This window comes from Lepidothrix coronata, unplaced genomic scaffold, assembly GCF_001604755.1.
Source record: "Lepidothrix coronata isolate B3197 unplaced genomic scaffold, Lepidothrix_coronata-1.0 Scaffold10, whole genome shotgun sequence".
Taxonomy (NCBI): Eukaryota; Metazoa; Chordata; class Aves; order Passeriformes; family Pipridae; genus Lepidothrix; species Lepidothrix coronata.
Genome location: NW_016690190.1, coordinates 3,575,961 through 3,602,017, shown reverse-complemented (window position 1 = coordinate 3,602,017; position 26,057 = coordinate 3,575,961). Strand labels below are relative to the sequence as shown.

The 26,057-nt window shown below is 42.4% G+C and overlaps 1 protein-coding gene and 1 long non-coding RNA gene across 4 annotated transcripts in view; one reads left to right on the top strand and one right to left on the bottom strand.

The window, feature by feature from the left end:
* The window catches only part of TMEM178B (transmembrane protein 178B), a 239,011-nt gene that overhangs the window by 196,649 nt on the left and 16,305 nt on the right, over window positions 1-26,057 (bottom strand). The window lies entirely within an intron of this gene.
* LOC108492401 lies at window positions 7,518-24,935 on the top strand. The gene is made up of 3 exons (XR_001873098.1): window positions 7,518-7,750; window positions 21,768-21,852; window positions 22,740-24,935. It is a non-coding gene; the product is annotated as an uncharacterized LOC108492401 (long non-coding RNA).

Genomic DNA, 26,057 nt, shown 5'->3' with positions numbered 1-26,057 from the left:
TGTTTCTTTCATACATTTACAAGCAGCACTACTGAGCCTTTTTCAGCCCTCTTCCTTGTCAAATGTCAATTTGAGAGTGTGATACTTGTATTTTTCTCAGCTTACAAACCACCCAGTTTTTTGATCCATGCCAGTGAGCTGCAGCTGGAGGCAGTTAAGCAGTGAGTGAGTTGTGACAATGCTGAAGGAGCATCAAGAAGGGGAGAATTCCATATTGAAAGAATTCTGACTGCCCCAGAAACTCACACATCCTCTGTCACTCCCATAAGCAGTCTAAACTGAAGCAAGTGTCCAGATAAGCAGTGCAGAAACTATTCTAGCCGTTGTGATTTGTGCCCAGACAATATCTGAGTATTTTGCCTTTGACTCACACAGGGTAGGACACGTACACAGGCTCCATCTCTTGGCATCACCAGAGTTTCTCTGTACCAACTCAAGTCCCACTGTAGTAACCAAATTCAACTAAGTGGTCTACTTTGATTTCTAAGTAGGTAAATTCACTACAACACAATCCAAATGTGAGATGTTAGCAAACACACCTGCTAAAGCCACAGGAAATGGATTCATGAGATTTGTTAATATTAGCATCTTCATTAGCACAAGAGTTATGCCTGAAAGGAATGGACAACTTTAATACCTAAAGTACATCCATTGCTTCTCTTTGCAATTTAAGGGCAAACAAAGATCTACTCCAGCAGCTGGAGCAAAACATGACTTCACTTGGCTATAGCATGCACCCCATGATAAATCCCAAAATACCTGTAGAGGCAAATAAATAACAGCAGGTATGGAAAGGAGTTAAGGGACAAAGGGCACATCCTCTTCCATATTTTGAGATGAGGTGGAAAGTTGGTGAGGGAGAAGAAGCTCATACAGATGGCAAGAGCTGCAAAGACTCACATCAACAGGGCAAGGCCATCAGCTATGAGAAGACAGTTAAGGCTGAAACCAAATCTAAAAAAACCTCTGAAGTTCCCACTTTTTGGTGAAAGCCAAAGAAAAAGAGCAAAAATTTTACTTTTACGCATGTAGTTTAAGACATTCATGGCTGGGATTATACATAGCATTGCTTGCAAAAAGACTACACTGATTCAGCAACTCTCCCTAGTCCTCCTACACAGAGGTGTTGGGAGAATATGGAAAGAATGATCTGAATTTCTTGGATGAGAGCAGGCAAAAAAAACACGAGTACTTAAATATTTTAATTCTCCTCTATACTCTGTCACTACGACCACACTACGTTATTTGAAGTACTCTCTACTCAGCTAACATTTTTAATACGGATCAATCACCTCTAGCCTCCCTTCCACTACAGCCACCATTCCCCACTCATAAGACTTGCTCAGCACAGCCATTCAAAGCCTTCTGAAGAGCATTGGAGCTATGCTGCCTTCTACAACAGAGCAGCAGGGAACACTTTTAATTAGTATTTTCTCCTGAAGGGCAAAAAAATTTTCTGAAATTACTTTGCCTGGTAACAAACTGCATCTTTTTTCACTCTACTGTAGATGTGAAAATTATTCCTGATTCACACACTTGCCTCAGTTTCATTTTTCTGCTGTTGTTTTGTTTGGTTTGTTTAACAGATTTTTTCATTCACAATGAAATCTACAAAAAATACTACAAAAAAACAGTGGAGAACAGAAGGTCAATATTAAGGGAAATTGTGTTTCAGCTTACCTTGCTAAAATAAGTTAGTCAAGATGGGTGGAAACACAAAGCCTGCAAACTACTTTATTTTGGGGAAAACAAAATCCATTGGTATGATTAGAAAGTACTGAAGTAAAAAAAAAAAAAATCAATATATTTCACTAGTTGAAATGCTCCCTGTTCCCTCACATTAAACATCAGTACTTGTAAGACTGGAGCAACAACTGACTTTTGGAGAGGCAACAGTTGTGTTTAAAATTTCCTTCTTATGTTTGATAGGTGGATAGCGCAGGTGAAATCTGGGCAACCCTGAGGACCTGACTCAGACTATGTACTCTCCATGCCCAACTCACTCCAGGTAACAAGTAGAGATCCAAGTTCTGTGCTGATCTGCTTTATTTCCCTGACAGGCAAGAAGCATTTGGCAGGTAGGGAGCTGTTCAAGTTTATGTCCTCAATCTCTGAATGCCTCCATTACATTTTAGGAGGCAGGATTCAAGCACTCTGATCATTAAAGCCAACTTCTTCTCTTTCTTGTTTTCCCCATACACATCTCTACCACGTAGACCTTTCTCAATATTTCCATTGCCTCCTTCACAGGGTGACTTTGGCTCTGAACTATGAGTGAAGCAGAGGTCACTTCTACCTTTGAAAGCAGGTGTGGCCCACACACATGCCAACATCAGAAGTCTTGAGATGGGTCAGGTTCTTAAGACAATCCCTTGCCAGGGATATCCATTCACGAGCAATTACAGAAACAATTACACAAATCTGCCCCTGCTATGCAGTGAAGTGCATTTCAATAACACTCCCGTGTAGTTATTAAATGTTTTCCTCTGGAAGATCTCCAGAATGATAAACATTCATTAATCACCACAAGGTACCTCTAAAATACCAAACTACATGAGAACTACAGCAAACAGGTGATGAGAGCCAGAGCTAGAGGCAATTTTATATTAGGACAACTTCACACTGCTCTGCTGACACACAGCTAACTTGCTGTGGCCATTCCAGCCCCAGAATTACTTTTCTTGCAAGAAAACATACTTTAGCCAACAGCATCTCTGTATTTGTCAATCACCCCAAAAGCTTCAGCCAAGAGAAGAGAGGGGAGATCCAGGCATCCATGAACTGCTAATCCTCAACTAAGCCAGCAGCTGAGCCAGACCACAGACTGTCAGCACCAGTGACCTTCAGGTGCCTCTAATGAGTTCCCATGAGCCAGAGGTGAGGAAGGAAGGAAGGACACAGCCATATCCCACATTGTCCCACAGGCCAGAGGATCACAGAATTAGTTTATTTAGCCAACAACTCAGGAAAACAGGACAGAGACCCTTATCATTGTAGCACGTGGCTCCCACTACCCACACCTCACATTAAAGGTTCTTCAGTGAACAGCCCATAGCATAAGACTTTCCTGGAGTTAACAAAATCCCAAGAACACAGACTCAAGGGGTAGTCCATATTAAAAAAAAAGGTTTTTCACATTATTTTTGCAATAAAAGTAAGATTTCCCCTGAAAAAATCATACTGGCAGAAAATCCAGTACACTGTGTTGGAGGCAAACCACTCAGTACTAATATAGCTTTTTTTTTTTTTCCAGAACTGGAACAAGCTATTCTATTGCAAAAGCTGGAGGTTAAATAAGAAAACTCAGGCACCAACATTTTTTACAGTTAGAGAAATTGCTAACACATCACCAGGCTGTTTGAATGCTGTACCAATGTAGGAAAAAAGACTTGAAACACAGTTTACAGAGAATTTGCACGGCAGAGTACTACCAAGTCTGATGCTCAGTCAGGAGAACACAGAAGTTTCGGTACTTCCATTTGTATATACATGAGTATTTGTACATATGCGTGTTTTAATTAAGCCTTATTAATGTACTTACTCTATTTTCTCAGTGTCATTATACAGTTAGACATGAAAACATTCAAAAGTCTAGATGACTCAGGAATTTTACAGCAAGATATGAACTGCCAAATTTAGTCAATAGTACAAACCCAGCTACTCAGCTTAAGTCAGTAATCTGGAGCAGACGGAGTAATTTAAATACAACTCTGACAAGTTTTATCCTTTTTTCTTTGTTAATTGTCTGCTAACAGGCTGCAAATAAAGTCTGAAATTTATTCATTATTCAAAATGATTCATAAATGTCTTCGCTGACTAACTCTCGGCCTACAAATATCTTAAGCTCTGGCTGTCACAACTAAGTAAACAATTCGCAATTCGTGGTGTAACTTATGTAATGAATTTCTTCACCTTATGTAACCAGCTTGAGCAGTTTAAACAGCTGACAAACACAGCATACATTTTTAATTGCACTCTCACAGTTAACAGTTGGGTGGTTACAGGAATCACCCTCCCAGGAAACACACAATGCCATGTGATTTCAGTTGCAAATACCAAACCTTCCACTTGAGAACACGCTTTGAAACTCACTTTCTCTGCCCACACCCAATGAAGTAGGCAAGCCTTTAAGCTATAGATGCTTTTCCACATATCCTTACGCTCTAGGAGCGGTATTAAACTTCTAATTTAAGCATAATTTTCTGAAATTCAAAAACTGACAATTTATTCTATATTCCCTATAGTACTCCCAAAATGCATATCTGCCAGGAAGCTATTGCCTTCTTCCTAGTACCATAAAGGGTGCACCATAAAGATTTGCATCAAGCGTTGGGGTTACACTAACATGGGCCCTGCGCTCCTCTGCTCCCTTCCTGAAGCTGTACTCCACTTCAGGAATTAAAATAAACATATGAAACTAAACTGCAGAAGATGGCTTTAAGCAGTTCTTCAAACAAACTAAAAGCTTCAGGCAACCAGCATTTACCATTTGTCTCAGAATCCAATTCCACAGCTTATCACCACAGAATTCTGTCTTGTACTGAACTAAAATTTTACATTTCAGCTCATCAGCAATCATTTCCTCTATGTGTGTCTCTTAACTTTGCTCTTACTAGAGCCACAGAGAATTTGATGATCTGTCTTTCCCTCCATTTTTTCTGCCAAGGTACAAGCCAGATTTCGATACCATTGATCTGGCTCTCAGAAGTAATCCTTTTAATTGTATATAAAGTCAGGAGAAGGAAGGTGCCTTTAATGGGGCTACTACTGAACATGAATAAAGCTCTGAAATCTGGCCCTACCGATTCAGCTTGGGAAAAAAAAAATTTAACTCCTAAGCCAATCATCCCAGTGTCCCAGTTTTTAGTGTTCTTTGATTTCCCTCAGTATTACTCTGATAGCAAAGTGAAATATTGCTCTGCAGCCAGGCAACAGCTATCCACAGTTCTGGGTTACTCTAATGCTTTGCCCTCTTCTACACTTATAACATACTCGAAAATTCTATCTGTTGCCCAACAGCAACAGAGTCCAGGCTTGAAACAGCAAGGCCCCCCCATGAGGGCATTGGCATCACATCTGTGAAGCATCTCTTGACAATGAATAGAGGGCAGTGGTGAATTGGATCCCAGGACACTGGACTTAAAGAAAAAAATACCTTTCATAACCAAACTAAGTCTTCCTTGTTTGTTTGTTTGTTGGGGTTTTTTTAATTGATTTATTTCTGCCTATTTCCCTTACTGTACATACTCTTTCATGGAATAAATTCCGAAAATTTCAATATAACCATTAGAAAAGTCGAATTTCATTATAACAACTTGAAATATTTTATGAAGATGTCACTGAAATTTCATGGAGGAAAGACAAAAGAAAATGAGTATCTTGAACTGCCAAAAAAACCCCTACTTAAAAAGTTTGGTACTACCTTTCCACAGCTGTCTCATTTTTCAGACAGCTCTCACCCCTGGGACTCTGCCTGTCCTCAAGACTTTCCTTTACCAGCGGTAACATGCTCCCGATGATTTGCCCTGAAGGTATAAGCAGCCCTGTGTACTCCCCCTGCCAACACACACACTTGTATTTTGTTCCTTCCTGCCCATGTTCCACTGCTATTTTAGTCTCTCTCTTCTTCTGTCTAGACAAATTTTACAGCTATTCGTATTACTGTGCTTTCCTAATAAAAATACCCCTGTGCAATCTGCCATCACAGTGCCTATGTGCCACTTAAGATAAATGTGGACACACAAAATAAAGCTGAAAAGGCTCATGGGCCTCATATCTTTTGGATATACAAGAGTCACACAAAAAAACCGAAATCCAAAAGCAATTATTGCAGTTCTTCAGAGTAGGATTTATTAGATTATTTTCTGAAGAAAAACCACAAAGTGTAGATGATGGTCCCACCAACCCCAACTTTAGCAGTATTTCCCAGGCAAATGATCTTTTTAGACAAGACTATAGCACTTAAAAAGCATAGCATCAAATTCTACATTATGCTCCAACTGCAAAGCAGTAACCTTTTATATTTTACCAATACTTCCCACAGTATTTTGACTTTTAAGCCTCAGCTCCAGGAATAAAGCAATTATACTCTTGAAGGACAGCTGAAAACCTACCCTGAATATCTGGTTATTGATCAATAACCAGGAGAAAATAAAAATTAAGCTGATATTTGTCGATCATGTATGGTTTTTAAATCTCAATTTATTTTTTTTAGAGCTAGATTGACTTTATTGCACCTTTGGAACGGATGTTGTCAAGTAATGCACAGAATGAAATTCAGGTATCAATGAAAGTATTACAACCTAGATTTTAGATGTAAATCCTTCATGCAAGAGATGGCCTTTCTTATACTATTGCCATTTGTAATATTCCTCTCAGCAACATCTGGCACAAAGTAGCAGCTACCCCCTAAAATCTCAGACAAGGTGATACATACCATAATAGAATTCATTAAATATAATCACTTATAATACATAAAACGTCAATTCAATTAGACTGCTACCATTATAGCTTCCTGGTGATAATTAGCTCTACAAAAGTGTAACCTAGTACTCTTGCTGTTTGTTACTCTGGGTGAAAAAAGAAGTGTTGCTATTGCACTATGTAAGGGACGATGAGAAGGTAAGAAAGCTGTTAGAGCCGTGGGTCTCATCCTATTTAAACTCATGGACCTATAAAGCAGTTCAAACAGACGTATGGTCCCCCAAATAATGAATTTAAGCCTAATGACAATAGCCTCATCTTTCTCATTATCTTTCATAAACCCTTAGAAATAGTTCCTGGACCACTGGTCGAAGACCATTACTTTAGGGCAAGCAAAGAATTACATGCTGACACATACAGTACTGCTGACTGAGTCATAAGCTGAATAATTACACATATTGCAGCAAAGCACAAACTCCTGTGGCTGGCCAGTCCAAGGCTCTGTGCCAGCACACGGGGACCTGTGTGAGCAACTGTCCCCATAAGCAGCATCAGTACAATAAATGAAACTACACACAGGAGGTAAATTGAGCACAGCAGTATTTGCTGGGTAAATACCTAAACAAGGATGCAGCGTGAGAGCTTTTAACTCCCATTCCCCCTTGCAAGTCACCAACTCCACGTTCAAAAATCCCAAACTGAAAACACAACACTAAAGAACATGATTGGTCCCATTAACTCAATTGAATCCATTTTTCCTGAGCCATTTGGCTCCTGAACTAAGACCTTTTCTTAGGAAAGTGCTGATGAACTCTTTGCTTGTTTAAATCTACTTCCAATTACTCATAAGTAAACACAGACTAGACATACATGGAGCACTTTTCCCTCCCTGCTCATTCAGCAACTCCACAGGCCCAGTCACACCAGGCCCTGCTCCCCTTCAGGCCCACAAGCTCAGAGCCATCACACCCTGCCAGCGCTGGGACAGCTTCAGGGGGAGGTCTTGGGCAGATGGAGACCCCAGGCTACAGCCTCCTTATACTGAGAATAAAGAACTTGAACAGCCAGCCTGCACAGGCACAACCTCACAGGCAGCTGGTTTTGTTACCAGGATCACCCACAGCTGCTTTACAAGCCAGGTCTGCCCCAGGTGCACCACCCAGCTCGAGCACTGGCACTTCCCAGGGGGACAGCACCACCTGAGGTGGCTCAGGCAAGAAACCCACCCAGCTACTCCCAAGAGGTGACGATCCCACAAAATAACAAGAAAGTCTCCCCAGGCCAAGGGAAGAATCAGGAAAGAAAAAGATGCCACGTCATCCCCAAGGTAACGCAGTGTTTCATTTTCTCAGGCTGCACAGCTGACAGCTACACAAGCCATGCAGACACAGGGGAGGTACCTGCAGCACCAGCATGTCCCATGCCACCACCTAGACCAGGGGAGCTCCCCACCTCAGGGAGATGCCACCTCTGTACCCACAGAGCCTCACTCTGAGGCACATGAGGGGTCACAGCCAGATGCTGCTTTTCTTCACACAGTCTGCCAGCAAGGAGAGCTGCACCCACCCCAGGAAGGCACCAAAGCCCACACTGCTGGTTTGGCCTGCAGAGGCCACAGCAACCTTTGGTCCCCAACCCACATTGCCAGCCCAGCACCAGCTCCCGCCAGCCTTAGGGAACTCCAGGCACACAAAACCAGGCCCTACACGTACCCAGCCCTACACATACCTTGTTCAAATGCCAGGCAGTGCCTCACAAGGGGCGCAGCCCCACAAGACTGAACGCAGGGGGCTGGTAACAGGGTTCATCAGCACAGGGAGGGAGCCAGGCCCATGGCACCCCTCAGAGACAGGGCTGCAGACAAACACCCCCAGCAGAGCTCGCAAAAAGGCCAACGGCCCCAGGCTGAGCTGAAATGCCCCCTTGGGGGCGGGTTTGAGAGGGCCCCAGGTGGTGCCAATGATGGTGATGAGGGCCTGTCATTGCCCACAGCTGGCAGTGCCTCTGCTGAGGGCGAGCTACACCTGCCACGCTGCCACCAGCCCCATGCAGGGCTTGTTTTCCCCACGGAGACGTGCAGGACCCTTGCCTAGGGTGGAGCTCCCCCCCAGTGCCTCAGTGGTCGCCCACAGCGGGGATCACCAGGCTGAGGGACTGCAGCTACTGCAAGTGGCTCTGCCAGCGTCCAGTCAGGATCTGACCCTGCGACGGCCGGGCTTGAGTGAAATGTAAATCTCTTTTCCCTCAAGAAAACTCCTAACTGATAAAAGGCAAACAAATCCCCCCATAAATGTTCCCAGGATTATTTACAGTGTTCTTTTGGCAGAAGCAATTAACAACTAGGGGCCTTATGTATGTCCCTCTCCAGCAGTAAACAGCCACTGAAATAAATGAGTTGTCAGGCAAACAACAAGAGAAAAGTTCCCAAGATTCCCACCCCTGCACCGGCCCTTGGAGGACACTTGTGCCTTCTGTCTCTCACTTGCCTCACTCCTCCAGAAACCACCGGCACACGCAGCCAATATGAGCATTCTCCTGCTCATCTCCTCAGGCTCTTGTCTGCACCCACCTGCAGCCCTGCAGCACTGCCCAGGCACATGTCATGCTCGCTGAAAATGCCCTCTGGAAATATTTAGCAAGCACTGCCTGAAGGTCTGATCCAGAACTGCTTCCTTGGATCTAAACAGTCCGCTGTGCTGAAGATGAACAAAATTTAAGCAGTCTGAAGTTTATTTGGGGAAGAAACCCGACGTTAACAGCAACACAGATCTCACCCCTGAGCTCGTGGGGGCTACTGCTAGAGGCTACACCACAGGCAGAGAAGAGCTGGGCCTCTGGCAATGAAGAGATTTGTGAAGCAGCACAATGGAAGAATAAAGCAAGCAACCTTTGTTCTTCTTAACTGTGTGGCAAGGCACGTGATGGCCAGATTTTAATGTGTTTAGACTAAATGTTTTTCTAAAACATTTGGAAGATTGGGCTAAGTTAACAAGATTTCTGAAATTTGTACACTCACTGGGAACATAATAGGGAAGTCATAACCATGTAGCAATAAATTAATATGCAAATTAGATGTGTTGGGTTAGAAGAGGACAGGTTGAATGAATAGTGCATTCGCAGAGATGATATTTTTAATATTTCTTGATTATTGTATTCTGTCAGTCTAGAAGTTCACAAGTGTAAAAGGATAACAAGCCCCTACAAGGTCTGTGGCACTAGAGGGCTTCTTTGATGGTGCTAATGAAGCAGATGACTGTAACCTTCACAACTTTCCATAATATTAATTTTTGCAAATGTAACTAGAATTGATCAGTATCTATAATCTCATAACTGCCAGTCAACACTTTGGCATATTGCCAGAATATATGGAAAAGGAACTGATAGTGTGGAAGAAACAAAATGTGTTGTAGAGGGAAAGCTGTCTCAGATAAGTGAACAGGTAATCTCCAGTTCACCTCTCTTCTGGTGCAAGTTGACTCCATGCAGAACAGCCTCCCAAATTTTGCCTCCAGGGCCTGTTACCTACCTCTATAGATACTTCACTGACAACAAAGTACTACGTGTTTTGACAGCAGAAGGTTCTTTGTAGTTTTCAGACTAATTTGTCACTTCCTTCTGTGTCACTTCTTATGATATACCCCTTTGAATCACACAGAGTAGCTCTTCTCATCTTAGCATTAACACCCACCAAATATTTGCAGTCTCTTAGTGCATCCCCGCCTTCATCATCTCATACCCACATTTAGCACTCCTAATCCTTCCACCTAAATCAATCCTGAAGCCATCTCGATAATTTTTGTTGCTTTTCTCTGAACTCCTCTCAGTTTGTAGACACACTGCTATTCAAGTTTTGTGCCAGGCTGGATGTGATGCTTTTAGGTGTGTATGCATCAGAACTGTGTAGAATTAATCTATTACCACTCTGAGCTGCAATACGTTTCTTCTGTATATGCAGTGCAAACACCGCTTTGCAAATTAATGTGTAATGTTCTATCCTGAGTTTCTGAGCTGATCTCCAGGCTTTTACTTCTTTTTGAAAGTCATGAGTTCGAGATTATTTTTGTATCTTGCTTTGTCCCTTAGTAGAGATACAGAGATCATGTAAAAAACGATCAGAAAAATCTCAATAGGAGGAGCATCAGAATACACTATAATAATCAGAAAAGAAGGCTCTGACATATTTTCCGAAGTTTCCATGGCATTTTGCTTCAAAGGAAAAATTGGTTTGCATAAATTCTTGTTTAGTCTCTGTGTGCACAGAGATTACTGCTAGGGCAGCAAAGGATCACCAAATCCCACAATCACACAGTCCTGAGACCACTGTGGAGCAGCATCCATCACCATATATCACAGAATCACAGAATCAATGAGGTTGGAAAAGACCTCTGAGACCACTGAGTCCAACCCATGACCCAACACCACCTTGTCAACATATAGAACTTTTATAGCCTTGGATTATGTATAGCTGCATTCACATGGTAAAGGAATCTGTGACAGGATCACAGGGAGACATGTGGTACCAGGTCTTGCTGACAGATGGACAGGAGATTCAGAAGACAATGAGAAAACAGTACTGGAGCAAGGGACTCAAAGTCACCCAACTCATACATGGGACAAATGGACAAGTACACAGAGGAGGATCCCCCCAGCCCTCTTAAAAAGCCCCAACCTTGCCTTGTTGGTAAGGTGTAATTCTCCTCTCTTACCCTGAACTGACTGCTGCCCACTCACTGTCTTGAGGGTCCCTGAGTAACCAGTTACCTGTGTGTTCCTGATGTGAGAGGCCACGATTGCTGTGTGCTGGCCATCTCTGGTTCTTCAAAGATAGGGAACCTTATGAGTTATGCTACAATTTGCATGGGAAGACACAGGGTCAATGCAAAAGAGGCAGGAGATGAAGACTAGGTTAAATAGCAGGCTAACTTGAAAGGACAAGACTAATAATAACAAAATGGGACAAGGGAAAGAGACAGAAAAAAAGGGAGCAGAGAAGAGCAGGGATCAAAGGAGCGGGAAGAATAGCAGTATGGAGACTGAGAAGAAAGGTTGGGACAGCCCCAGACTGTCACACCGCAGGGCAGCAGACTGTGTCAGGCCATTAGGAGAATGATTTCGTGACACACACAAATGTGATCCAAAGGAAGCCCTGGCAGCTTCCAAAGGGACACCCCCTGCATTTCAAACACCACTGACGTAACACGGAGGGGCCCCAGACTGAGCCACTAGTAGGTGAGTAGGTGTTTGAAGGCAGTACCCAACAGCCATTTCTGCTGAGACTAAACCTGGCCACACATCTGCCAGAAAAGTCAACAAAAATCTCTTCTTTCTCCAGACAGAAACTGAGTAACTCAAATAGTATTGTGACAGTAATATTCTTTCCTTTAATTGCGCACTCTTTACTAACACATTTCAAATGCCCTACAAAGGAGGCATCTCTGCTGCTAAAAGGTGAACAGGCTGAGGCTCAGGAAGGTGAAGTTGCTTCCTAAGGTGGCCTAGCACAAATCAGAAAATAGAGACCAGCCATTGCTCTCCTGCTCTAGTGCACTAGTTGCAAAGCAACGCTTCATATAAGCATGATCTGTTCCCCCCTCTACTTCATGGGGAATAGTTCTTCAAGCAGAATATGCTTCCTTTGGTTTCTTACAGCTACCCTGGTGACAGGATAAAATCCAGGTGACTTCCACTCTTCCCTTCAGCATTCATCATCATACATCAGATAAGTATGGTTAAGGGAAAGGACCAGAGCCCTCTCAAGCAGAGATATCTTGTTAACTCTGCACCCTGGCCAGCTCCCTCCTCCTTGTCTGACTACTCAGCATGTTATGTACACGACAAGTGGACTAAAGTAACATTTAAGACAAGACCCAACACTCATTAAAAATAGGTGAGACCTCAAAGCAAGCTTAAACTGCATCCTCACCTCAACCTGAAGAGATGGAAGATAGCAACTTCCTGCACAGATCACTGGTGGTTTCTGTCACAGCCCATGTCGGGCTGCCACATGTGCATTAAATACATGAATGCACATGTCAAGGAGCTTGGGAGGGTGTTCAGTATCATGTGCCAAACCCCACGTGGAAACATGCTCTCCCAACAAGGAGAACTACAGGACTGGAAACCCCAAATCTGCCTGCATCTTCCATTGGCCAGCTGATCACTTTGCAGAGCAGACCCCCACATATTCCTTTCTTGCCCCACCCATAGCCTCCTTCCCTTTTTTGATCCCAGAAACACATTTTGCTTTGCAAGCTAGAGGATGGGTAAAAGTTGGGAGGAAGGAAGGCAAAAGAGAAGTCTCCCAGGCTTAGTATCCCAGGGGCTCACCAGAGGGTTTGTCTGAGAAATACTTTGTTAAAATTAAATGCATTTGTGATGGATTTATGCATTACATAAAACCAACTCCATCTTAGGAGATCTGCTCTTTGGATCATCCTGTTCTGGCCTGCTTTACAGATAGTACATATTAACCAATTAATGCTGAAGAGTCAGCCTAGCTATGGATGAATGGTTTGGATTAATCTCTTTTGTCTTGTGTATGATAAACACCAACTCGTCAGCTAAATCCTGCCTGTAGAAACTTTATTAGAGATGATTATGCATGAGTCAGAAAGGACACAGCTTGACTTTCAGATCCCAATTTGAGTTTAAGGGCTGGCTGGTTAGAAACATCACCTTGAAAACCAAGTAAATTTGATCTGGATGTCACTGAAGAGAATAAATACGGAGTCTGGTGATGTAATTTTTCTCCAAAGTCACTTTTATGTCTGCAGCAGGATTTTACCTTTATTTGAATGAAGACCTTTCTTTTGACTTTTCTTCTCTTTGCACTTTATAAACAATGTAAGAAGAAAAAGAAAGCAAAAGAAAAAAATTAGAAAAGATAATTGCCAGTTTGGGGCAACGACATTCTTAGATGTGACACTACATATAGCTGCAGAGGACAGAAACCAATAAAAGTTATTTATAGGATTCCTAAGTTGAGTAGATAAAGGTCAAGATGTTTACCTGACCCATTGCTAGAGTTAATGGGCTGGAGATTATTTTAAAGGAACCAAAGTGGGATGAAATATTTACGTATCCATAATAAAGTTATACATTATGAAAATTTAATGCATTTAATTTTTAAATAATTTTTGTCTGCTTTCACATTCAATTGTGCAAGATCAAACTAGCAAAAATTAAGATGCTGTTTTAGTAAAGAATGATGCATCAGATACAGTTGGCTAAATAGAAAAATCAAGAAAAATTAAATTCCAATCAGGCTGAATAAAATTTTTAAAATTTTTAGTGAAATGATAAGACAGGAAATTCATTTTAGGTCAACTCAATTTCATTAAACCATAATGAAATGCTCTGGTTTTTAATATTTTTATCTGGATCAATTTTTCCTGGAGAAATATTCCCTAAAAAATTAAAGTCTATTTTAAGAATACTAAAAATTGTCACAATTTCCACAATTATATTTGTAGTGCTGAAAAAAAATAATTTTTCACCTCTATGTTTCCCTTCACTCTTCCTTACCCTCTAACTCTGCAGTGACTATTTTGTCACTACACATGACAAAAAATCACAAAAATCTCTGATTTTGCCCCAAATTCATAAGCTTACTGTTTATGAAAAAAGAATTGGACCAGCTCTGCAATGCCAGTAATTCAACCATGTCACAGAGACATCATCCTTCTTTTTTCTATCTGATCACATTGACTGGAGGCTTTATTCGGGATTATAATACTGGAGATGAGAGTCTTCATTTCTTTTCATTCCCTGGGTAGACTATTGTCCTATTAAGGAAGGAAGGATGCTTTTATAGCTAAGGCATAAGACTAAGGGTCAAGATATTTGGACACACTTCCAGCTCTAGCTCAGATTTTTGTGCAATTGCAGACAAGGCAATCTGAATTTCTTGGCAAAATAAGGAAAACAGAATACCTCCATAATTCTTTCACTGTTTAGATTTTATGTTTTGAGGCAGTCTTTCTCCTTACCACAGTTGTCAACTCAAAATGAGATACACTGTCTGTAACTGGGGACTAGGCTTTCTGCTTGGACCCTTGCTAGAAATCTCATGCTGGAGTTCAGTTTTAATGTTTTGGGATGAATTTTAATGTACCCGTGACTGTAATACTACACACAGCTGCAGAAGCAGCCAGAGTGCAGGTATGGAGCAAAGCTCTCCCCCACTGTAAGGAAAGCCATAAAGACATGATGAAGTAATGGCAAAGAGTTGGCCTCCAAGAAGGCATTTCCCACTGCCCTGCACGGTTCAACTGTCAGGGCTTGGGGAGAGGAAGTGGTGAAAGAGAGGAGGCTCTGGGGGGTTAACAGCAGGCAGTAGTCAATACCTGCTTACCAAGATAAATGAATAAATAAATCACAATCAAAATTAAATATCTCAGTTACCAAACAGGGGTTTTCAGCTGATTCAAACTGAATGTCTACTCTGGTGTTTTGGTTCTGAGAAAAATCAGCTATTTTGACTTTCCATATCAGTTCTTGCAAGCCTTCCCCAGACTGAAAATCAGCTGCCTGTAGCTCCAAGCAAAACAGCCCAACTGCTCCCCCTCCTCCTGGGCCACAGCTCTGGCTCTGCATCTCACCCCATCTGTACCCCAGCAGAGCCGAGTACCTCTGGGTAGTCACAGCGAGGCTGATGATGCTCGATGGCTCGGAAAGACCAGACAGCATCCCTATTTGTCCACAGTGTGATACCCTGTGGAGACCAAAAACCGATGTGCTGAGCACAGCCTGGGCTGCCAGTCTCTGCTCTGCCTCAGCAGAGGTGGGGCAGAGGCTGCCAGAGAGGCTTTTTGCCACCTTGGTATCTTCCGAAGATGGAGGCTGTCTGGGGACTGCGACCATCCCATGCGTTAAGTCAGAGCAACCCCAGAGACTGCTCTAATTTATGCAGACCTGAAATAGCTTTTACAGCTATTTTACAGCTTGTGTTATTTCCATTCTACTGAAAGTGAATAAGCACAAAACTTAAAGCCTGTTCTCCTTGCGCTTTTGCTGAGGTTTCAGTCCAGCCATACTGACCCTGACTACGCTTAAGATTTCCCAAAAAAAGCTCCGTTTGTGATGGTGGTTTGGTAATGCAGACAACTGTCTGCTAATAATTGACTGAGACCAATAGATTTCACGTAAGCCACTTATGGTAATGACTTTTGGTCACTAGTGATGCGAGCAAGGTCAAGTTAAAACCCATGGGTGAGAGACTGCATAGTCCCTTCTGAGTCCCTTAGGACATCCGTTCTCCACTGATGATAACTGAAGTAGCAGGGTGTCTTGCTGGGAAAACTTAATTTGCAAGCAAGGAAATATCTTGGAGCTTGTGCAGGGCTGTCAGCAGTGTGACGCTGCTGGGCTGGAAATATTCTGAGCAAATATGATAAGGTGAAACTGGCCAGTAGCAAGGCCTATGTGCCATGTCACTTCCAGAGCTCTATTTTAAGGATTTAAGAGAGATTAAAGTTGGTTAGAAAAGTGAATTTCTCCCCAGAGAGAGAAACGGCCTATCCCAAAATCAAAGCAAACACCAAGTAATTTTAATTTCCTTTTCCCTTTTACCTGTGTCCTCTCCTTTTAAGAATTTACATAACTTTGTTCACTCTTGCAAAATGAAACAAGGTCTGACTTGCATGTCCCATAATGTCAGTACAGTAGGAAACAAAAACAAAACTGACCATCCCTGACCTGAATAATAACTAAACAACTCCAATCATAAAGCAAAAAGTTCAGCTAATGTATGTTTAAGGGATTCTTCCCTTCTTTTCACTTCTCGCAACCATGGCATTATCTTCTCCAGAGGCCACCAGCTCTTCATGCAGCAGCCAAGAACCTGTTTCTGCAATGCAGGTGCCTGGGGCAGGAGATGTAGGAGCTCAGGAACTAAATATGGGGCCCAAAAGGGCTTGTTCTCTTACATGGGTTACTTGAGAAGGACTGGGCAGTGAACACTTAGGACGTTTTGGCCAGTAAGGGTGGATTCCCTGCAAATTGTACCCTGGGTCTTTCTGCAGACTATGGGAGGAAAAAAACCCAAAATTAAGTTCTTGCTTTTTAATTGAAATACAGCAACTGTGTTTTTTTAATAGTCTGCTTTCCCATGTGGTGTAACATCTACGTAGGAATTTTTAAGAGACATGATGCAGCACATCTGTGTTTAAAACAATAATAATAACAATCTTATCTCAAGCCCACAGGATGCTGAGGGGTTCAGTGTTGGGTGAAATGTCACCCTTGCAGAGGATAGGCTGAGGAATTTGTGTGCAGCGGGAGCTTGTGATCTGAGCATGGGGGGTTAGAAGAGGGCTGCATTTCATGACCTACAAAAGAGAAAAAAATGAGATTTACAGTCCAAATGTGCTGAGCAGCCCTTTCCCTTCAGTTATTAGAGGGACTTGGCATATAATTCATAATCGCCTAATGGTAGGTTGGTGGGGGAGGTGCCCATTGCCATTCAACATCAAAATCCCTCCAGAAACAGCAGTAACAGGCTCTGCTCGTATTTATATCATGACAATAAATGGCTGCCAGGAAGATACCAGCAAATATCAGAATAAATAATTCAGTGAGTAACAGAAGATCACGAAGACTAACATACATGTTTCTGTTTCCTCTCCTTTTCTCTCTCCCCATCCTTTATATACATGCTCTTTTTCTTCTGGTCTCCCAAATTTCCCTGCTTTTGTGCAATACTTCTCCTCCTTTTTCTTATGTACACAAAATCATGGCTTAAAATCCAGCTTTCCTGTTTCTCTGCTTTCTAGCCTCTGTCAAGCTTCTAATAGTTTTCCTGCATTTATCCTTCCTCTCTAACTTTCCCTTATATTCTTTCTTTCTTGTACGGCCTGCTCCTGTCATCACCCAACACATCCCTTCTTGTGGGACAACTGGCAGTGCTGACTTGTCAGGGTAAACTCAGTTCTGAGTTATGTTACAGTAAAATGCTGCTGAAGTTGATAAAATCCTTTTGGCTTGATCTTGGAGCAGCAGCAGAATACGGCCCTGCATTAAGAGCATTCCTAAGGTTATTGCATTGCTGTGACACCAGATCCACCAAGTTACCCAAAGTATGGAAGGGATGTGTGCTTTCAAGTGGATTTGTTTATGGCTTTGCATACTTGGACACATAAAATACTCCAAGTCTTGATCTACATTCAGGAAAGGCAGAAAACCCTTTGGCTGACACATAAGGAGTGTCAGGCACTCCTTGTCCAGTGCCACAACTTCCATGTGATGTTAAATCATAAATGTGATCATTCATTCAGATGCCCAATAGAGTAGAGGCCATGGGACTGTCCTGAATTCAACTCTGTTCAGAAGATACAATCTAAGTTTTCAAGGTGTTTTCAATGGAGAATTTCTCACCTCTGAGAGCAAGCTGTTCCTGGGGTTAATGCCTTCCCCACTAACTGGGAAGGCATTAACTGTTTTTGGCCTTATATCTCATTCAAATTCAGCTGGTCTAACCTCACCCTTCCACTCACGATGAACCCAGTAACTGCCTGCTAGATACTGAGTCCTCTCTGAGCAGGTTGCCTTTCCATATGCAGTTTTACAGCCTATGATAAAGCCATCCCTCTATCTTCTCTTTGTTGAGCTTGGCTGGCTGAGCTCCATAAGCCTTGCATTACCAAGCATGCCCTCCTCAACCATTTCCACAGAGCTACCTGGTTTGCATTACTCCCCAAACTATTATTAATATACTTTATGGACCACTTTGTCATGGTTTTTTTCTAGTTCTTTAATAAAAATGATAACTAGCCTAATGCAAAGAACTGTTACCCGTAACACCCTGTGAAATCTGGTTTATGTCTATAGAAAATTTCATTTTAAACTCCATAATTTACCCAGCTTTTAAATCCATTTAATGTGCATCATGTTGATTTCTGTAGCTTATTAATCAAAATTTCATCTGGTGCCCATTCAAGTGCCTAAAAGAAGAGAAGGAATATTCAATCAACACTAAAGCCTTTATCAACAAAAATTAGTTTAATGAGATCTATTGTTATAAATCCATGTTGATTAGCATTAGTTAGCATATCTGTATTTAATTCTTTATTACTTTATTCATTAATTACATTGGCTGCTACATTACTTATTCTAGTATTTTTATATTTACACTTTTCAAGAGTTTGAATGATATCAACTTTCTTCTAGGTCTTTGATATTTCACCAGTATCCTGACAAATTCTAAAAGTCACCATTTATAGGAATTAAGTCTGGACATTTCTTAACCAGCTCTTTTAAAATGCTTGGTATCAAATTATTCAGATCAATTAAATTAAAATGACCGAAATTATTAACTGCTCTGTCAGTCTAAGTTACTGCTGGAGAAAGAAGTATTTTGCTGTCATCACGTGGTAAGAATATCTCATCTAGTTTTTTCCCCAAAAGAAGAATAAAAATTATTATTAATTAAACATTATCAAAGAGATCCTTGATTTCCACAGGTTTTCTTAATCATTTCCATTTGGCAAAAGACAAATACTATTATTAGCATTTCCATCACTAATATGCTTTGCTATTACAGAATACATAATAATAATTTACTTGGAAGAGTCTGGTTTTTAATAGCTTTTGGAGCTTTGCTTCCTGTATTGACACAGCAACACACAGCTTGCCCTTCTTGTACTTCTTTTCCTATATAGCTTTTATCGTTCCAGGTTTCTGATTTCCAGATATTTCAGTGTGTTTGCTTTTCTTCTTCCTGTATGTGAGAAAAGGCCCATTCACAATTTTTATTTCCTGCCAGTGTTACTTCCCCTCATAGCAAAGTTATTGCAATTTTTAACAATATAGTCTTCTTTCTCATATACAGCACCAAGTTTTTTTGCAGACATGTAGTAAAATCTTGTCAGTAAGTTTCCAATTACCTCATAAAATTGTTTAGATTTTATTTCAAATTTAATTTGGTTCTTCATTATTTTCAGCTTTGTGAAATGTTACACAGTTCTTCCTCCTTTTGCCTTCAACCTTCAGGGCTTTATTTTGGATAACACACTTGTGCAGTTCAGTGGGATTCATTTCTCAACAGGCAAATATTTACAACTATTCAATATTTACCTGTCTCTGAATATGCAGTTGCAGACATGCAGAGCAGGGAGATGCTCACGCAGAAGGGATAGGAAACATGCTGGATCTACTCTTCCAATGCCAGACCAGCAAGAAAAGACTTCACAGGCCTGAACATGCCATCATGTCACCATGTGGTCTGACACCCCCTGTGCTGTCAGAACTGTGCTGACCCTGATAGTCGGCAGCCTGGCTTTAACTTAAACCACCCGTGCACGACCGTAGAGTCATCAAAGTGTACTGAAAGCTATGAATCTGTGCTGAAAGGAACAATTTAACTGAGTTAAGCAGAATGATTTAAGTCATCCCCAGCTATGCAGTCCTCTGCCACCCATGGGCAAAGCAGGCAAGTTTTGTAAGCAAATCCTTTCCCAGCACACGGGCTTAGTCATCAGTGAAAGCTGCTGGCTCGCTCCCATCCCAACTGTGGTTCAGCTGCTGCTCAGAGGTCAGCTCTGCAGGCACTTGATAAAGCTTCAATTAAGTGCTCTTCTTGCAGCACTCGCTGATTTACACATCTTCTGCCCGCACCGGCCATTTTGCTGAATAAGCCCGCACGACGGCAGGGACCGCGCACGCACCAGTGCCCAACTGCCCCTGCCTACAGCAGAATTAAGCTCCTCGAGCCTGGGCGTCACCAGGCAGCTTAAAATAAATGACAATATTCAAATGAAGCGCTTAAAAGGGTGGGGGGAATAGAGCCACAGAGCCCATAGTATGAATATTACTACAGATACTGCAGTTGGGTAATTAATAATACACGGCGTATCTATTCCAGACAGTTTCTGAGCCGCTATTTCCTTCTGGAGATGTGCACATCAGTGTTCAGATGCTACTGTGGCGGGATGGTATAAAAATTTGGGTGACGTGGACGTTGTGGTGTGCTTCTCCAGCCCGTGTAACAGCCTGGAAGATCAGCCCCCCGAAAGAGGTTAAAATCCAAAGGCCCGACCTTACCTGCTCATTAACCGGGGTCGCACTTAACTGCAGAGAGAAGCTTTTATCGAAGCCTCACACTCGTGTTCAACTGCTTAGGCTACAAGTCAAAATGGAAAGTGACTCGTAATGACTGCAAATCCCTCTGGGAAAAATGAAAAAGTAACAAGCATAAGAGGATGGAAATTGTTTTCTTGACGCAAAGTGCATCAAGGAAGATCTGCGTTATTTATTTGTGAGTGACACTGGTTGAAAGGGAATGTTTACATTTGCAGTTTTCACAAAAGAAATGAGTTCTGCAGAGATAGTGATATTAGAGGTATATTGGATTATTCTAGGAAAGACCTACCATATTTATTTGCAAAGGTAGTTATAAGAATTGATAGAAAGTCTCAGATTATTTTTCCTTGAACTTTTTTTGGGCAGCGGTTCAGAATAACAACCTCAAAAAATTCACTCAAACATTTATTTATCACCCCAGGCACAAAATCTTCCTCCTTGCCAGGAGCATAGTAAAGAAACAAATGAACATAATTTTACTCTCTCCTCAGGAAAAAAATACATATCCCAGCCAAAGAGGCAAATGGAATTTGGCAAGACTGAATTGTTGACATGCTTTTATTACACTAACAAATAAAATGTTAACTGCAAGTGTTACGTGGCACTTGCCTTGTATGTAGGTCATTTTCTCTAGGCAAACTTCCTGCTCCACTCAAGGTAATATTTCAGGGGATTCACATGGCAGTGAACCTGTGCAAGAAGGAGTGATTAGTAAGTCCCTGGGAGGTTTGGTTTAGAAGGCCTTTCTCCATTTCTTCCTCGAGACATTTCACAAGCAAAAATTAATGCTGGGCAAAAGCTGTGTCCCACTGAAGTCAAAGGCATGTTTGCTTCTGACTTCAGCAAGGCTGACTTTACTCCCCTGGACTTAAAAGCAGTTTTGCTTCAGCAGGAACAGAGTAAAAGCTATGTGTGATCTTCAGCACGTTGCCCTGGGCTAACTCCAGGGAACACGATCCTCTCAAAGCCCAGCTGCAGACATGAGAACTTATTTAAGACTACTTTAAAATGCAAATTACAGTGGTATGCTCATCATATGCCTATGGATCCACTAGCATGAAAATATGCACAGTCCAGAAATATCCATGATCTAAGGAGGCTCATCAGCACCAGGATGCTGAGAGTTAAAATAAAAATCATATATAAGGGTCCATCCTAAACTTACGCAACGAAGAACAGACTATCAGCCTGGATTTGCTCTGATTGTTCATGCTTTTCTTGGTTTAAGTCTCAACCCCTAACCTCATTCTAATATGGATTTTCTACAGGCTCACTGCAAGAACAACAGACAGGCAGCCGTGGATTGCAAGGATTTAAATTCATCCAAGGGCTGCAGTGGCCAGAGCTGATACAGTAAGTGATTACTATCACCCATTACTTCCTGGTGTTGCATTTTGTAGAAGCAATCTGATCACTGATTATTCCAGGTAGCAAGGAAAAAAAAAATAAAACGGCATCACAGTTACTCTCACTTAATGATTTTGGCAACCCAAGCCTGTTTTGTCGTGTTGGTCCCACCCACAGTGCCAGACCCATGGCAACGTTCCAGGGCTTACAGGCAGTTACCCAGGTCCTATGGAAATGGCCATCAGCAAAGCAGGAGCAGTTCCCCACGGGCATCAAGAGCCCACACAGGTGTAGCAGTGCAGGGAGTCACAGTGTGCACAAGGAGGGGATGGGTGGCTGCTTCCCCACCACGTGCCACAGGGCACAGGAGGCACCAGGCAGAGCAAGGGGGAGCTGTCAAACCAGTCTTCCTCCATAAATTGCCCCACAGTGATGGCTGTGGAAGACCTGCATTGCCAAACATGAGCCTCCATGGACAAGGCCAACAAGGTGGCTTTGCCAGGCACACTGGTGCTGCCTGGAGGCTACAACCTGTCTGTGTTGCTCTCGGCTCCTCCCCTTCCCATGCTTCTTGGTGCAAGGCAAAGCTGCAAAGACCACAGACTCCTGAGGGGTTTGTCCCTGGCCTGAACTTGTTTGAAGGGGTTAATGCCAAAAGGCTCCTGCGTCCTCTCACATACTGCTCTGTACTCGTGTTCTGTGCTAGTCACAGCCTCCTAGCAAAGCTGTGTGCTTTGATCCAGGCTATACTCTGCCCATGAGGGCAGACAGGACATGCTCAGTTATCTGTCCTCGCCCCGATGGAAACAAGCTAATGCCTGCTGTATTTTCACGAGAGCTGTCCCCCATCTAATTTTAAATGTCACTTGTAATAGCTGTTTTTTCTTCCCCAGATAACTTTTGCAGCCCTGCAGTTGAAGTCATCTGAAACCACAAGATTGGAGTTTGAACGGCACTTGATATTATCAGTGAGCTGAGCCACTGCTCTGCACCTCAGCCACCACTTTCCCCTTCCATCCTTCACTGAGATGTATGTGCAAATCCTAAGGAACCAGTCAGTCAAATGTGGTGAAGCTATCAAACACACTGCTTCTCTTCCCCAGCAGAAGAAGCCTCACTAAAGCCAAGGGAATATCTGAGAAACTGCAGGCAGTAGAGGGATTTAGGCCTTCCACAATGCGTGACAAAGCTGTCATTAAAGCAATGGAGCAGTCCTGGGATCTTGAAAAATGCAAAGATAATAGTGTAAACAATGAGGAAGACTTGTTTGAGGATAAAAAATTCCCAGCACACCACAGTATGCTCTTGAGCCTCCTGAATTCACTGTTGTCTGCAATGCTCCTATCCCCCTGGAGGAATTGCTGCACTATCCGAAACTCAATCAGACAAACTTATTCTGAGTCCCTTACGATGTTTGGGTTATAAGGCTCATGCTGTATATTGATTTGTCTTCTCCTCCTCCCTGCCCACCTCAGGGCCTCATTTCCCATTTCGTCTACATCGGTTTCCTGGATTGCAGAGGGAATTGTCTCAAGGTCATACCAAGATGCTTCAGAAGGGCTCAGCGATGAAAAATGTATGCAGCCCAAAATATTGTCTAAAAGCAATAGACTGAATATATAATGCCTGTGCCCCAAAAGAGTTCTGATGTATTTAAGACACAGGGATACAGATGCACACTTTTAAAAACTGCCCGTACTTCACCAGTTAAAACGATGAGAACAAATGAGGCTGTGATCTGTCAAGTGATCCTTCATCACTCCCAGCACAGGCCCATAATCCTTCAGTTGTGATTATGCAAAGGAATATTACATTGATCCTGTAAAATATCTCTGATTGGATCAATGTTATTTTCTCTCGCATTGACAAGGTCTTACCAGAGAATGACTATAATTCCACTGCTAACACTGTCTTAGTGAAATCCCCCAATAAATCCTCCAAGCAGCACTGTTAGTAATACCTTTATTAGACTAACTAAACAAGATATTTATATGTAGGGCTTTCCAAAGGACTCTGGGTCCTGCTTCAGTTTCTGGGAATTTTTTATCCTCAGACAAGTCTTCCTCATTGTTTACGCTATCATTGTTTACACTGTTGATCAACAGTGCTCTCCTGGAAGACTTGCCCCCAAGGAGGCTCTGCAAGGATGTAAGTGGCAGATGAAATTACCCTTTCAAGATTCAAGAGGTTGGTCACAGATATACCCTTGTCCTGCCCCTACTACAGCAAGGACCCAAATGCATCTTTGACAGAAAAATCTCACAGCGAATCTGGTTCACAGACAAGACTGGAGTTCAGAGTCTCTCCATACATTTCACAAACAGGCTGTCAGTGAACAGTTTGCTAACAGCCAAAGGAAAAACATGGTCTTTATGTACCTTCTGTCATTTCAATATTTGTTCAAGGCCTGGCCTTCATACTCAACAAGACCCGATCCCCTTCTAGCCACTGCTGTTTCTCCTTACTGGTGCTTCCATTCTCTTCCTCTCTTGCCCTTCTCTCTTTGCGTAACTTTCCTCTACTTTTGCCGCCATTTTCTTTTCTCCACAGCTCCAAGCTTTCAGTCCCAGTGGTTTCAACCCCACACTGACCTCCCCTTCATCACTGAAGCTGAATTGTCACCTCCTGGTTTGAAATGTGATGCTCCAGTGAAATGAATGGCAGATGCCAGTGATCACCTTGTCAAGTCATTTTTTCAGGCTGCCTAGGTGCTCAGGCACCCACTGCATCTCTGCTTTCCCCTGGTTCCCTTCAGTAAAGTTTCCTTAAGCCATGAGAGCTGCAAACATATTTCTGACTTATCTTTCTAAACATTTAAATACAACCATAAGAATAATGAAAAAACAAAGTACTGCGTCTAACATAAAGCTCAAGTGCAGCTGAAAGACCAGTATATACAGCCATACATTAATTAGCAGATGAAAAAGCTACAAAGACAAGATATCAACAGAAAAATATCAAACAAAACACCGTGACAGACACTAGGCCTTTTTAAATCCTTAGAAACCAGGTTGGCATCTGTGATGGGTAAACTCTGGCTCTTACATGTTTCATGTGAAAATTTTCTTCATATTCTTTACAGCAATATACTGAAATGTCAGAGGAGTCACTTCTCAGCTCCCAGGCCCTTAGAAACAAAGGAAAAATAATTGATATTAGCCTTTGAAACCAAACAGCCTGACAGTAAAAGTAACTGTTAAAGATTATAGGGAGTACTCCTGACGTATTTCCTCTATTCACATCCATATTTTTACATGTTGCCTCTACCTTCTGGTTCAAATATCTGTGCACCAGATGCTTAAACTGTGATGTCAGCTTTGAAGGTCATTGCCATAGCTGAGAGAGACCGAAACTTTCTCACTCAAATTAAAACTTAAACTCAGGAGCACTGACCTGCCTGGGTGCCTGAAGGGGTGGGTTCTATGACAAATGTTATGGATGTGAAATTGCACCATTATAGGCAGCCCAGTCTGTGGACCCTGATGGCCCTGGTTAATTCATTGGCACATTGACAGGGTCCTGGGTGCATGACCCTGGTACCCATTCACCAACCAGATTCCACCAAATCTAACATAAAGTTCCTGTGGCCTCTTCCAAAGCCATGCATAATGACAAGCTCCTGCTCTAGAGGAGTGATGCAGGTCAAAATGCACTTAGCACAGACCAAAACCCGTTCAAAGAAAATGTTGAAATGAATGGAGAAGTGCTTATATCTGATCCCTAAGTGTTAGGACCAAGTCCTGCTATGGTGTAAATTGCCACCAGGATGGATAGAAATGGGGCGATTTGTGCCCTCTGAGACATGCAATAAACATTATCACAAGCAGCCTGAAAAGTCTTAGGCCTCAGAGGACATATTTCAGTGCTTAACTCATGCCCAAGATGAACACTCAACCAACTCAATTTTCTAGGTGACAGGTACAATGCACCACCCAACCACAGCAATCAAGTGCAGGTAACCTCAAATTTCAGGTTCAGAAACTCCCAAAATGCCATGAGCTACATTCAAAGGAAGAAAAATCTTTAAAGAAGACATGTCAGTACAATCATCCTAATGCTGTCTGCCAAAAACTACACCTCAGTAACACCATCAAACGGACACCACGACCCCTCAGATGAAAGAAAGGACGGCTGCAGGTGAAGCAGAGCTTGGGCCTGAAGGCCTGCCCATGCCTCAGCACTGCAGGCAACTTTCCACTACGTCCTGCTTC